The 13,105-nt window shown below is 49.6% G+C and overlaps 1 protein-coding gene across 5 annotated transcripts in view; it reads left to right on the top strand.

Annotated features, from left to right (window-relative positions):
- Positions 1–13,105, top strand: part of Glis1 (GLIS family zinc finger 1) — a 186,358-nt gene that overhangs the window by 141,983 nt on the left and 31,270 nt on the right. The window lies entirely within an intron of this gene.

Here is a 13,105-nt window from a genome sequence, read left to right as displayed (position 1 = left end):
CCAGGACCTCCCACAGATAACAAAATCTGCAGATGCTCAGGCCCCTCATGTGGAATGCTGCAGTGTTTGCTTGTAATGTATGCACAGCCTCCAGATCCTGTGCAGCATCCCTGGATTCCCCCTGGCATCTCATTGACATCACGCCGTAACTGCTGTGTAAATGACTGCTTGGCTGTCTGCATGGAGAATAATGACAAGAGAAAGACTGAACATGTTCAGTACAGATGGAGTTTTGGAGTTTGGGGGACACTTTTGATCCTTGGCTAGTTGACGGCGCACACGCAGCATTTGAGGGTAGCAGAGTCTAACCATGGTGTTTAATGTTTCTGCAAAAACACTAAGAGCTGGTAGCAGGCCACTTCAGAGCCTGGCCATGTCTATGGTGCATGCCAAAGTGAAGGTAGAGCCCAGCGAGCCCTCCGACCACCTGCAACCTGCCCCCAAATCCCATCATCAGGCAATCCATGGGCTGGCTTTAGGCTGCATCTTTTGGTTGGTTTCTCTTCAGCCTCTCAGAACTTCCTGTGACCAAAGCAGTAGAACAGAACCCACAGATCTGCATGGTCTGGTTGTGTTGCAGCAGAATGGCCCAACCCCCAGGTCCTGGTATAAAGTGGTCAGCAGTAATCACAGCTACCCCAGAAGCTGTCGAACGGATCTCAGAAATTAGTAAGAGGCAGAGCGTGAATAAGTGCTATTCAAAGAATGACTGCCATATGCTGCTGCTCCAAGGTGCCGAGTGTTTCCCATGCATTATCACCCTGAAACCTCCCGCAGATCCGGGCCTGTCATCGCCTGCCTTTCACAGTAAGAACCCTAGGTTTCTGCAGTGAAGGCTCACCTTCATCACACTGTTACAGTGTGTTACTGTTGGAGGAGTCTTCTCTGCAGTAGCATTGTGCCAGGGAGCAAGGATGCACACCGTTGAGGGACAGTGTGGTGAGGTGTGAAGTGCTAGCCAGGACTCAGATAGGCAGAGGGGGCCGGTGAGGCTCTCACAGATCTTTGCAGGGTGATCCTGACATGGCACCACTTGTGGCCTCATCCCCTGGCCTCTTAGGAGCAAGTGAAAGGTCTAGGGGTCCAGAGGTGTTTTTCTACATGTAATGAGTCCCTATAGAGATGTGACCCCCCCCCATTGTTTCACATGTGTGGCTGCCCTTCTCTGGTGTCCCTTTGTCCCTCTGTGTCCCATCTTCATGCAGACTCCTTACACCTACTTCCTATTGCCTCTAAATGCCAACTCTGGCCCTTCTCTTTGGTTCTCTATCACCCACCAGGGCCTGTGGCCCAGCAGGTGTTCATCAGGTCAAACACTTCTGCCAGTAGGACAGCCTGTGGTTCCTTTGTGCCATGGGGTCATCCAGCCTCTGCTCACCTCCGGGAAGCTCTGTGCTCCCCGGGGACTGCCTTCCTGCACCATTGGCTACTCAAGCTATCGCGTTGCTCAAATCATCTTTCCTCATGGGTAGATTTTTGGTTAGTAACAATGGTCTCTCTAAGTCTGTCTGCTTCCAGCTCTCATTTTTATGTGTGACAGGGAAAGGGCCTTGAAACTAAGCTGCCCTGAGTTCAAAGTCTGACCTCACCACTTGCTGACTGTGTGGACAATTGGCATGACTCCTGTGAGCCTCAGTCACTCCACCACTGCAGTTGGAGGGGGGGGCAGCCTCCTGAGGGTATAGAGAGAAGTACATGGTGTAGGGACACCCTCCAGCTTCCCTGCCCCCTCCCACTTGTTGGCACCCCCCCCCCAGCCCAAACATGCTGTCTCTCCAGGCTTAAGCTGCACTGGCGTCACACCATATGATGGCACTCTGTGGGGACTGCTGAGCACTCTGACTCCTTTAGCCTCAGCCAAGCCCAACATGTCCTGAGGCTTCCCCAAGTGTGCCCCTCGCCAGGCCCATTGCTGTGGTGTTTGCCTGATGAGGAGGCAGCTGCCAGCCCACTGTTTACCTTGGGCGCAGGGGCTCCTCTCTGGCAGTGTTTCCAGCCACAGAGCGAGGGCAGATTTATGGACTGGGTTACACAGAAATTATTTAAGGGCCTGGTCAGCCAACAATAATGTAAAGACACACAGTGCCTGTTTGAAGAAAGATTGCAGTGTCGGTGCCCACACTGTGGTCTGATTTACGGCATAGGCTGACGATCCAATTAGCAGGCACAGCAGGCTTTGAGCTGAGACCAACGCCTTCCAGGATTATGTAGACTTTCCAGGTCCCAGCTATGATGAAATTATAGCTAGAGGCTTGTAAAGTCATGCACCGTTTATAAATGCAGTGTAGTCTTAACTGCCCTGCCGATCAGCTTACCTGCAAGGCCCAGGAACCCCCTTGGGTCTGGCTAGCTGTTCAGAAATCCTGGGAGATCATTTCAGAGAGACCTGGCTCCCTCTGACTTACTGTGTGACCTTGAGTAGGTGCCTAGCCTCTCTGAGTCTGATTTTCTCATCTGTGAATTATCTATAGGGGCTGAGTGGGACTTAGGAAAAGTGGTAGAAACCGCTTTGTGAAACCAAAGAAACCTGATAAAGATTATATCAGAATCCCTAGCATGCAGTAGGTACTCCATAATAGAGTATGCATTCAAGACCCTGAAAAGAACAGACATCCCATGACCGCCTCTCTCGTTCTCTGCTTAAGGATAGGATGGAAGAGAATGACAAAATCAGGATGAGGCTGTGAAGGCTAACATAATGCCCACAGCCCTTCAGGTGTCAGGGCCAGGTCCTGTGGGTCCTCACAGCTCTCTCGTCAACCCAAGGACTCATCGCCCAACCTTGGGGACTTCTGAGGATCCCACTAAGCAGGTACAATCAGGGTCTCCCTAAAGCATGTGCTGTATACATGACCCCTGTTCCTAGAACGGGACTGGACACAGTGTCTGCAGACACATACTCGAGGGCTGGTAGAGCTGTCATACTACTGTGCCCTAAGGTGAGCCAAGTATAGATCTTACCAGCAGCCCCACCCAGCATCTCCTTCCCATGACCCTGAGAGGAAGACAGATGTCCACTGAATGTGTACACCGGGCTTCCCTGGTCAAAGCTTCCTACAGAGGACTCATACATTTGTAAGCTGGGAGTGGGTTCAGACCTGCAGTCCTCAGCCTAGGAAAACCTGGCAGCTTAGCACCTTCTCCGCGCCCCCCCCCCCTTAGTGCTAGGACCCGAGAGCATGTCAGTTCCCACCCAGGCACTGGGTACACCTGGCTTTTCCTTTTTTTGGCTTTGCTGTGTGCTGTAAGCTCCTAGATCCTCCCTGGGTGATTCTTGCGTCTGCTTCGTGGGGGGAGGCCCTGCCAACAGTAAAGTCCAACAGAGGTTTCTGTGGTGCCGTGTGCAAGATGAGCTACTGTGAATGTGCCTAGGTGAGTCCAGATGGGCTCTGGCTCTAGTGAGCAGTCAGGGAGGTCTTCCCAGAGGACGAAGCACTTGTGCTGCACCTTGAAGGATGAGGAATTATTGGCTGAAGGAGGAGCTGGAAGTATTTGTCAGGGGAGGGACCATTGTGACCAAAGGAGTGGGCGCGTGCGTGAGTGTGTGTGTGTGTGTGTGTGTGTGTGTGTGTGTGTGTGTGTGTGTGTGTGTGTGTGTGTAAGCATGCTGATGCATTGCAGGTGCACATATATGACCCAATGGATATGTGAGTGTGTACGAGTGTATGTAGATGAACATGTCAGTACATGTATACAGTTATGGCAGAAACAGGCCTCTGATGTTTGCTGGGGTGGATGGCTGAGATAGGCAGATCTGAGGAGGAGGAGGAGGAGGAAGAGGGGGAGGAGGAGGAGGAGGTAAAAGCATGGGTCCCAGCTCCATACACTACAGGTTTCATGCTTTGACCCTGAGGACAAAAGAACCTGGCTCTCTGTGAGTGGACTGTGGAAGCCTCCTTATCTTCACCCCTGCCTCCTGCCTGAAATGGCTTGGCTGGAGCAAGGTAGGGGCCGCAGGGAGCAGATGCTCAGAAGGACAGACATCAGGACCAAGCGATTAACTAGCAGCTGAGAGAAGAATTAGAGCCCTTCTAACTCTGAGTGGCTGAAACCTCAGGACTGGCTGAACAAATGCCAGGGAAGGATTGTGGCCCGAGGACTTTTGGACTGATGGTTCTCTCTCAGTGTGTGACAAACCAGCAGTTCCCAGTGCTTGTCCACTATGTGTTGGGTCAGCCTCTGAGAAGGACTGGACACAGCCAGGAAAGGCATGGCCCCAGCCCTCAGAGAGTCCAAAAAGATGGAATCTATACAAAGTGTCAGAGGCCAGCAAAACCTCCTACAATCTAAATTATTGTTTCTGAGGAGCCCCAGGGTTCTATGGAACATTCCAGGCCTTTCTAGCTCTGGTCTGATTCTTAACTTCTGCTAATTCTTGTTCTTATTACTTGGGGATTCATATATTTCTTCATTTCAGTTTCTAGGACAATACAGCCAGGCCTGGGACTGCTGTCTGCTGTCCAGATGTCTTCACCTTCAGGCTGTAGGGCACTGTGAACCTCCAGAACTGGCTGGAGCCTGGACACAAGTGGTGGCTTAATAAGTACTGACCACATCTTGGAAGGCTGTACATATTCTGGGTCAGAGAAGCAAATAAACAGTTTGAGGGCGCCCCTTTCTACACACACACACACACACACACACACACACACACACACACACACACACACAGAACACATGAACTGAGTGGGGCAAATGGCCCAGCACATGGGGAAGACGGACACCCATCCCCTCATTCACACACCCTTAGCTAATCACCCCCTTTGAGTCAAGCTCTTGTGGGCTCTGTGACATAAGTGGAATGTTCTCTTGATCTCACCATATGGTGGGAAAGCCAAACAGGAGAACAAGGCTAGTGAGTTGACCTTTGGGAATTAAGTTGTAGTTTGTTAGATGTGGGAACAGTATGATCCAGTAGTATCATCTTCAGGAATGGCTGGAAATCTACTAATGCCAAGGATTGGGCAAGGATGAGACTAGAAAGGCCAGTGGGGTCCAGCCAGGCTAAGTCAATACACATGGAAGACCTAATGTTTAGTAAGGAGACTGTAACGTGGCACACATAGAGGCCTCCCTAGGCTAAGCACTTTGTTATAACTGACAGACCTTGGGACCAAACTTTACAGAATGACTCACATGACCTGGAGGGGGTCATTGAGTCACCCTCCCTAATCAGGGCCTTTGACCACCCCCCCACACACACACACACACTCAGCCTGTACGTAAGCTGTAACTTTTTTGTTCAGTCACTTCTGTGTGCATCACACACACTTGTCTGTGAGCTCTCCAAGCCAGGCAAACAGCCTCTACCAGCTCATCCCTCATCCTCCAGGGCCTGGTTCCTGAGCTCCTGAGTGGCTCCTTCCTGCTTTGATTTGGGGCTCTCCTAATGACATTTGATTGACAGTACCTGGAGTCAGCCATCAGCTCAGGTGGTGGCTATTTATGTGTGTTCTTTGTTCCTTTAACAGTGACTTCAGAGGGACATATGGGATGGCTAAGGGACCATGTAGAAGGCAGGACTTTGCAAGACACTGGAAACAACTGGACAAAAACCATTTGGGTATTTTAACGTGCTTCATTTATAAAAAGACATATTTACCTGACCTGTCTGACTTTACAGGAAGTGAATAATGAAAGGTATTCAGAAAAGTTATTGGAGCAACAAGATACTTCATAGTAGATGCTTCATGTACCAAGTGTCATGTGACTAGTTCGGGCCCCATCTGATGGGTCCAGAGTGCCAGATCCATACTTCCCGAGCTACCCCGAACTCCATCCACTCCGTTGCCCTAGAGTTCCAGAGGCTTCTATGCTTTATCTTCTCTCTAGTCTGTCACAGTGTTGGGATCCAGCCTCCTGCCCCTTTCTCTGGAGTCACCTTCAGAGTCCACTTACATTGTCATGCTTTCTATACAGTTGCAGAATGCTCTGTGCCTTGGTTTCTCCATCTATAACGTGAAGATCATGATAAGCACAACCAGCACTGGAGTGCTCCCATTTTAGGGACTTGATGATATACCATCCATGGTGCTGGGGCCTTCAAGCCAGTAGGGGCTGAATTTGTTCCCAGCCCTGGCCGATGGGATCACTCTAGAGATGGATGGGGAGGTGACAAGTTAGGAGGGCTGTCCTGGTGTTGCTGATGTGCCACATGCACCCCTGGCCAAGCATCAGGCTGCTTGCAGAAGCTTGCAGCACTGTCCATGAAAGAAGGCTGCACATGCCTATCCTATGTTCAATCTCTTCCGAACCTTGAGGGAAACATCTTTCTGCTAAATGCCATTTCTATGTGCTGGTTTCCCACTGATGGCCCTCGGCATATCCAACAGAGACTGTTCCCAGGCCTCTCCAGAGGCACAAGGGCACGACCCCAGATCAAGAGTGTGGGCAAAGCTCACACACATAACAGTGAGTCTGTGTTTCCTAGGCGTCCCCTACTTTGCCTGTGTGTCCTGAAGCTGTTCTAAAGCTTTGTCCGCAGGGACAACAGCCTCATTTGGCAGAAACACAGCCTGGTTAGAGATTACAGGAGCAAAGCAAGCCCTGAGACTTTCTCAGCCAGCACCTTGCTCTGTAAGGAGGGAGAGAGGCGTGACCACCAGAGTGGAGGTGGCCAATCCTTTCATATGAATGTCCATGTAAATCTTTCTGGAACATTCCGACCTCAGGATCCCTAAGCCTTGAAAACCAGGTGAGGTCACCCAAGTCTGTTCAGAGCTGGTTGTAGACATCCAGACAGTGGCTAGGTCATCTCAGATATCCATGCCTCTCCCTGCTTGTGTAGCCTTTTCTGTGCTGTACCCAGACATCATCTCCCCCATTTCTCTGAAGCCCTATTGGGATCCTGGAAGACAGTGAGTGTGTTTTCCTTCGGAGGTGGCATCCCTGGGTCCAGAGCGTGTGTTAGCAGCAGATTGGTGGGCTTGTGTTGCTGCCCACCCATCCCTACTCACACCCTTACCCTAGTGTCCCTGATACCCAAAGACTCAAACCTGGATCTATGTTGATACTAACAGATTACCTAAATAGCCCTGTGGTGACATATTTGCATCAAATCCAGGTCTTTCCTCAGCGTTCTAGGACTCTAGAGCCTAGCATGGGTGGACTCTTCTCACCCTCAGATTTGCCTCTTCTTCATAGAGACCTTCTGCAGCCACCTCCTAAGCAAAGGTCACCTTACTTAGGCCTGTCATGAGGCCAAGTGATTTCCTGATCGTGTTACCATTGCCCTGCCTGACCTTGTCTGTTTACTGGATTGGTGTCTGTGTGGCCTCACCCATGTGGTCAAGGCCACATGCATGCTATTTACCACACTGTCTCCATCAGCTAGAAGAAAGTCATGTACCTTAAGATGATTAAATAGAATACAGTTAATGTGTGTAGGAAAGGCTGCCTCAGACAGGCATAGCATCAGAGAGCTGTGTAAACTGAAGGTATGGGGGAACCTGGGATAGACTCCTGTCTTCCGGTAAATCTGAGGGAAGTGGCCCACACTCAGACTGCTGTCCAAGCACACCTGTTTTGGTTCGGGTGCACGGTAGAGCTTTCCTGCTCTTCCAGGGGGCCATCCACAGCTGGGTGATAGGGTTATGGGGTTGGAGGAGAGAGGCCAAGAAGGTTGGCAGTCCCATAGTTAGCTATGGATTGGTTGTGGCTTAGACCTCCATAGGTTAAGGTGGTTGTTCTGTGTTTAAAGGAACCATGTAAAAGAAATCTATGGTGGGTAGCTTCTCCCTGCCCAGCTCCCATCCAAGGCTGATGACAAAAATAGAAATAGAAAGCCTCACAAGAGGCTGCCTCCTGTGTGGCTGTGGCTGGGTAGAGAGGCATGGACAAGCAGGATGGGGGTGGGAAGCTCTTAGGCCATGGGAATGTTTGCTCTGCTTCCCCAAGAACTGGCTGTGGCCATGTAAATCACCCCGAGGAGATCTGGAGGGTCCCAAATGCATCTGTTGGTTTTTAGAAAGAAAGAAAGACAAAGACAACAATCTTTGTGGTCTGCATAAAGTATTTTAATCATTAATGAACAAGGGAAGAGCAAACCCCTGGAGCAGGCAGGAATTCGAGGGGAGGTTGGTGAGTGCTGCCCCTCCCCCTGCCACCTGGGCCTGGCTGGCTGCTCAGAACTGGTCCAGGCACAGAAACCCCAGGAATGGAGGAGGGGCCCCACCAAAGGCTTTGAAGGGACCTGCCTGGTTCTACCCACTGTGGCCACACTGCCCATCCATAGTAGAATACAGCTGGGCATGTACGAGACATGAGAACGCCGCAGTGGAGAGCTCAGGCTTTGGGGCTTGGGTCTCAGTGACAGTGTGCATGTGGATGCTTGTGTCTGCATGTGTGTCAAGCTTTCAGCTGATCAGGACACTTGCCGTTTGTCCATGTGATTGCATGTCTACTAATTGTGTGTCTGCATGACTGTGTGTCTACATGACCTAAATGAGTGTGGGGCATTTGAAGTGTGTTGGGTTGCAAAATATATGTTTAGGGTTATGTGGTCGGGAAGGCTCTTAAATACAAGAATGTGGGAATAGGTGTGGGTTTTGGTGTGGGGTAGGATGGTTTATATAGTTAGGTACATGCAAATTGACACTGTGTCTTCACTGTTACCCTTCTACATCCAAGATACCCGAATTCCAAACACCGTACTCAAACATACTCCATACTCAGTACATGCACCATAACACACACACTACAGCATGTATATATAAGTTTCAGGAAGTTGGTACGGCTATGGCATGTGTTTATGTTTAGGGAGTGTATGTGCCTACTAGATATACATATATGGTTGGACATGTGTGAGTGGGAGGAAGTTGGAGAGGATGTTTTCAGTGTATGCATGTGTAGTGAGTGGGAAAATGAGGAGGATTGACCTGGGGTGTGGTGTGGTAAGGTGGTAGGATGATTAGCTTTGCCTTGAGCATGTTAGGTGTATAGCATGTACATGTGGGTTAGGTCTATGTGTGCTAGGTGTGCACTGTGTGTGTTATGCATGTGTATTGGTATAAGGGATTATTGATGTGTATTGTGCATATATATTGGGTGTAAGGAGTTGCTGTGTCCTGGGTGTGTTTTGTGCATCTCTAGGGTATAAAAAGTTGGTGTGTGCTCCTTGTGAGTTTGTCGGTTGTAAAGGCTGGTATGTGCATGCTGGGTGCTTATTGTGTGTGTGTTGGGTGTGGGAAGATATTGTGTGTGTGTGTGTTAGACATTCATTGTATATCTATTGGGTTGGTCCCCTATGTGCTTAGTGTTCAGTGTGTGTGTGTGTGTGTGTGTGTGTGTGTGTGTGTGTGTGTGTGGTGAGTGGGTGGGTAGGATTGGTATAGGACTCCAGTTCCTGAAAGAGAAGCCACATTCTGTGTCTGGCTTAGCTGGATTCTCATGTCGGAGCCTCTCATTCCACACCATTCTCCACCTGAGAGCCACATGGTGTTGCAGCTAGCATGTAGACATAGTTCTTGGAGGCATGAACAGGCCAAGAGAATGGAGAGAGCTGTGATGTCAAAGTTGAGGCATGGTCACTGCAGAAGTCTGAGGAGATAGTGAGTACCCAGGAAGTCGGGGTTAACATGGAAAAAACATAGAAGAGAGCCATTCTGTGGAGCTCAAGGAGGCCCTGGCAGGGTGGAGGGGCACTGACAAAGTACTTTGCGAAGCCCTCATCAGGATCTGTTCATGCAGCTATCCCATAGGACCGCTTGCCTCTGGGACACCTTCAGTGATGACTGACCTGGAATCTTCCCAGCAGCCCAGGGAGGGTCAGGGCAGAGACAATCACCCCACTGACATGAGGACATGAGGCCAGGAGGAATGACCCTTCTGTGGACTTAAGATCTGGTGGGTCCAATGGAGGCTGAGGGTACCCTCAGCCTGCTTCTTAGCAGGAGGCTTCTGTCTGGGCATAGGTCATACAGTGTGAATGGGTCCCAAGATGATGGCGCCTTACTTCCCCGGGGGGGGGGGGGCTCAGTAATTGCAAGAAGCAAATGATTCCCTTTCTTTGTGTAAGTGACATAATCATGAAAAATTTCGGAGAGCAGTGGAAGAGCAGACTCCCAGTCACATGGAGGAGACTATCAGTTGGCCTTTTTTTGCCGTACAAGAGGGCCTGAGTAAATACCCAGCAAGGGTAACGACAGACTGTTGGCAGGACATGCTACTGAGAAGAGTTTAAGTCCCAGTTTGCCCTCATCTTGGATGAGGTTCTTCACCTCCCTGTTTCTCAAGTTCCTAGTGTCATTGTAGAGAAGACTGAATAGTTAGCATGATTAACTGTAGTGTTGGGAACATAAAATCTCCCAGGATTCCATGGTACACCATGCCCAGCTTTTTTCACAGCACTATTATAGTCCCTTATGTGAGTTTTGGTAAAAACTTACCCAGCTAACTATCGGACTGGTCTTCTGCTATTTGTATTTTATAGCCAGAAATTTCAGTAACTATCTAATTGCATAAAATTTATATCTCCAGTGTTAGCAGGCCTACAATGGAGAGGTTTGAGGACAGTTTGAAACTATGCCCATGAGTCTGTGTTCCTCCATACCCACAGTCTGCCCTGGAATCAGAGTTACCCTGGCTGCTGCAAAGCCAGTCCCAGGATGCTCACAGCTGAGACCTCTCTGATGTCATCAGCCTGCAGCATTCATGGTTTGCGGTAGAGGACCCTGAACCTCAGCCCCACAGCCTGTACTCCCTGTGGGAGAATGTTCCTTTTCCACCCATTGGAGCATGCATGCCTATAAGGAAACTAACTCCTTCCCAATGAAATCAAATCCAGATCTTTCCGTGTTGTCAGGGGAGAGAGGAAACCTTGGAGTTGGGCTCAATCTAGTGGCCCTGACACCTGTTAGAGCCACACTTCTTTATAAGGTCTCCTGATGCTTGTGGCCAGCCCCAAGGGGTTCCCCTGCCCAGAGGGGTTTTGGCAGGCTGGGGCCCCAAGCTCCGCTGTGCCACTTACTGGATGGATGAACTGAGCAGGTTACAGCATTGTGGCTGTCTGCTTGTCTGCAGCACGGGAATGATGGCAGTGTTGACCTGAGGAGTTGTGGGAGGAAAATGCTTATGCATGTACAGGTTTCAGTATGGCGCCACGTGCAGTAAGAATTGCATATGTGGCTCCTGCTCAGTTCAAAGCAGTCACTTTTGCAGTCACAGTTCTGGGAAGGGATTCATACCTTAACAGTCTCACAGCTCAATGAAATAAAAGGCAGATAGCCGGGTTTTCAGATGGGCAAAGGCTTGAATGATGTTTCTCTGGGCAGTTCACAGATGGTCAGGTGCCCAGAAAAAGATGCCTGACATTAACCAGGAAAATAGAAATGAGAAGTGAGAATTGGTGTGATGCTGCTTGACTTACTGGCAGTAACCAAAGGCATGATTTTGGTACAGGGTTGTGGGGGTGTGGAGACCCTAGAACCCTCACACATTGATGGGGCCTGGCTCTAGAAAACAGTCTGCAGTTCTTGAAGCTAGTGTCAGGTTACCATCTGTGTGGACTTGTTGTTCTACTCCAAAGTACATGCCAAAGAGAGGCTGGACATCCACACCAAAACCCACAACATGAATATTCATGGCCTCACTAAACATAGCCCAAAATGTAAAGAATAGAAGAATAGCCTAAGTATCCCCATAGTGGTCACGCAGATAGGTCTGTTACCTCCACAGAGCAGAACACTTCTAAATTTATTTATTTATCTATTTATTTATTTATTTATCAGATTTGTGTGTGGTGTCATGGCAGGGCATGCATGCCACAGAGCATGTGTAGATGTCAGAGGGCAACTTTTGTTAGTTGGTCCTCTCCTTCCACTGAAACATGGGTTCTAGGAATTGAACTAGTTGCAAGGCTTGCACAACAATCAACTTTACCCACTGACCCATCTTACTGGCCCCAACAGAACATTATTAAGCCCTAAAAGGGACTGAAGTGCTGTGTACCCTACAACATCACACCGAGGAATCTTAGAAACACGATGGTAAGCAAAAGAAGCCAGGCATAAAACCCACATGTTATATGACTCAACTAACATACGTGTCAAAAAAAAAAAAAAAAAAAGACAAATCTATAGGAATAGAAAATCTGGCTGCAGTCTCTGGGGATTCAGGAGAGGGAGAGAGCTGAGGAGCGAGTGACTGCCAGTGGCACAGCGTTTCTTTGGATGAAAATGTTCTACAAACCATTGTGGTGATGGTTGCCCAGGCGTGAATATGCTGACAGCCACTGCATTATATGCTTTAAGTGGTGGGTTTTATGGTTGTGTGTGTTCCTTCTCTGCAGAGCTATTGAAAAGCTCTACTGAAACCTCTGGATGACCACAGGGAAACACACCCAGCACATCTGGCTTCAAGCTTGACCTTCCTCTCGGCTCAGCTTCACAGGCAGGGGCCAAGGCAGCTCAGCGGCCTCTGAACTGTTGCAAGGGCTGCCCTCAAGGCCAGGCCCAGGGCTGTGGCCACAGTACAAGACAGAGTGGCAGCGTGGTGGAAGCTTGAGTTCTGAAAAATAGTTTGTGATGGTTTTGTATAGGGGCCACAGTGCAGCATGGACAGAGAGCACAGTCCTCTCTCTGCCCCTCACAGGAGACACTCTCCTCAGTGACCGAGGAGGTGATGAGCCCTATTTCTAATGAGAAATGGCTGCCACTTGCCCTGGTGATCTCTGACAACTGTTTTGAGCAGAGAGGCACATACAACACTAGGCCCCAGTCTACACCAGAGTTACCAAGCTTGTGTTCCATGATGCAGCCCTTCCAGCAACAGTGAAAGCTACTCTGTTAGCAAATGTGTCCTAAGTCCTGGCCCTCACAGTTCCATGGGTCTCTGCTGAAAGATCTGCTTTTGGAGAAGTTTGCCTTAGGAGATTTTTCCAAGTAGGATCTGAAAGCAGCTGTCTCACAGATATGACTAACTACTGACAAAAGAGCCAGTGCTGTAGAGGAGTGGAGTCCCAGGCCAGAGTGCCATCTAGCCCTGTGGACATGACGGGAGGGACAGCCCTGGCCACATCCACTGCTGCCTCTATACCTGTCACCCTTGTCTATCCAGAAGCTGTTGTAGGAGGAGTGAGAGCCCAAGGCCAGTAGTCAGAGAGCACAGG

Source organism: Cricetulus griseus, chromosome 2, assembly GCF_003668045.3.
Source record: "Cricetulus griseus strain 17A/GY chromosome 2, alternate assembly CriGri-PICRH-1.0, whole genome shotgun sequence".
Classification (NCBI taxonomy): domain Eukaryota; kingdom Metazoa; phylum Chordata; class Mammalia; order Rodentia; family Cricetidae; genus Cricetulus; species Cricetulus griseus.
Note: the sequence above shows the minus strand (reverse complement) of the source record. Positions and strands in the feature narration are given on the sequence as shown.